This window comes from Limulus polyphemus, unplaced genomic scaffold (genome assembly GCF_000517525.1).
Source record: "Limulus polyphemus unplaced genomic scaffold, Limulus_polyphemus-2.1.2 Scaffold16, whole genome shotgun sequence".
NCBI classification, from domain to species: domain Eukaryota; kingdom Metazoa; phylum Arthropoda; class Merostomata; order Xiphosura; family Limulidae; genus Limulus; species Limulus polyphemus.
Genome location: NW_013665626.1, coordinates 778,252 through 780,844, shown reverse-complemented (window position 1 = coordinate 780,844; position 2,593 = coordinate 778,252).

The window sequence follows — 2,593 nt, the reverse complement described above, 5'->3', positions numbered from 1 at the left end:
CAGTGTTATGAAGGAAAGGGATCTTGATGTAATAGTCGATCAGTCTTTAAAGCCATCCAAGCAGTGTGCTGTCGCTAGTGGTAGGGCAGATATGAGTTAAGGTTGTATCTACAGACATATTGAATACTACTCTAAAGGGGTTATAAATTCATTGTATAAGACACGTTTGCAGTTTTGTCTTTAGTCTTGGGCTTCTCACCATAGAAAGGACAATGAATTGTTGGAAAGAGTTCAGGGAAGGGTTACTAGAATGGTGCCTGGGATGGAGAATTTATCATATGAAGAGACTAAGATATTTGTAGTTGCTTTCTCTTGTAAAACGAATAGTTAAGGGGATCTTATTGAGGTATTTAAGATTGTAAAGGGTGTTGATGCATCATGGTTTTCATACTTAACGGCCAGAATAGTAGGACTAGGGGAAACAACTATACATTTTGGCAAGGTAGGAATCATCGTCAGCTAAGACACTTTTATTCTTCTAACAGGGTAGTTGGCCTCTGAAATGGGTTGCCTCGAGATGTTTTGGAGGCGGTAAATTTAAATGAGTTTAATTTTATTTATTAATAGATTTAATTTAGTTTAGAGGATGGGACAGCCGAGATGAATCAATAGCTTCCTTGTTGTCCCTAAACATTATGTTTTATGTTATGTTATTATTTTATGATGTTTAGAAATAACTGCTTGAGTTGAGTTATAGACTTATTTGAGCATCTAATTGCCGTTACCGAGTGTTTCATATCCTTTATAACAGTAATATTATACTGTTCCTTTTGTGAGGAAATTATGTAAAGGAAAACTACTATTTAGCAGTGAGTCCAGTATATAAGCATATATTATTTCCATGTTTTATAAATAACAGTTTGAGTTCTGGTCGCTTGATGGCAGCACAATTGTTCGTTTATAAGGACTGTCTGTGACAAAACAATTTTAGTAAATATGAATAAAGAAGGAATAATCTAAATTAATAATCAAAGTATCAAGGAGATCAAGTATTTATTCAACTTATAGATCTGTGTACAGGTTATTGATTTCTGAGTTTAAAAACACCAGTTTCTTAATCATCAAAACGATACATTATATAGTGGTCTACTTTTCTTCAAATTTTCAGTGGGGCCAAGCCTGACAGCTATATGTGTAAGCGAGGTTTCATATTTCATGACTTGGAATCTGTATGATGTTCTCCCTATTAATCGACGCGACCCTAGCATGTGGTGTAGTCGATTCTATGCCCATGCAGGTACTTGTATCATCCTGAAGGAACCATTCCAGCTTTATTGGCCCCCAATGTTATCCAAAATTAGTGAAAATGACAAAACTGATATGATATTAACAAATAATATTATCATTGAATTATCAAAATAGAACAAATGTTTACTTATCAACCTACTTCTATGAATTTGTATAAAAGAAAAAAAAAACAGAGGAGAAACAAGCAATACATTAAAAAAAAATTAAGTATGATGTAGGAATGGCAAAGGTACAGAAACATGGTAGGGATAAGTACACAAAATTATACAAAAATCACTACATAAGTAGCCAGATCATTACAAGAATAACTTTTATCTAGAAATAAATGTCGAATTCCTGACAATTGCATGAATTCAGGTTTGAATAAAAGTATTTTAACTAAATAGTGCTATACAGTCTTGCAGTGGCTAATAACCATAAACTTGTAAGATTGACACAGTACTTACTGGCTACTTATGTAGAGATTTTTTGTATGGTTTTGTATATTCATCTCTACCATCCCTACATCATACTTAATTCTTGCAAAATTGTTTATATTACTTGTATATTAAGGTTTGATTATAGTTGATATTGAAATAAGGGGCTCTAATATAGGTCCCACTCAAAAATATTTAGATGCACAATGCCTATAATACACAAAGATATTTACGTTTGTCACAACTGAAATAACTGTTAAGTTTACCCTTCCAGACTATTACAATACTATGGTACACTGATGTCCAACAGAAAAGCCAAAGTTCCTGTAAACTGTAATTTTGGGACTGTTACGCGAACAATAATTTGAACAGGGACAGTAAAAAAGTATGTATGTTTTATTATAGCAAAACCGCATCGGGCTATCTGCTGTGTCCACCGAGGGAATCGAACCCCTGATTTTAGCATTGTAAATCCGCAAATTTACTGTTGTCCCATTGGAGGACGAGTAAAGAAGAATAAGCAAATACAAGTGTATTTTGAAACAAAATTTTTTTTATTAACAAATATAAAATGTTATGTTACTAGGGAAAACTGTGTCCTCTAGCTCAGTGCTCCTCAAGTGGATGAATGGCTCACCTATGTGTTAATGAGATCAAAATCAGGGTGAATGAAAATAATGGGGTGAATGGCAGGGTGAATGAATATTATCGATTATACAATAGATTCAAGAGCAAAAAAGTAATTAGTTATTATTATTCATTGAAGTTGTAGTTTGATAAATACACTTATTTTTTCGTTTATGTTGTATTCGTTCAGTTTGTAGTTTGATATATATTTAAGACATAATAAAGAATTTTGCATTTGAATTTAGTACTTTGTCTTTTTTTCGAACAGGAGTGAGTGAGCTGTTGTGAAAAACTTATAGGGG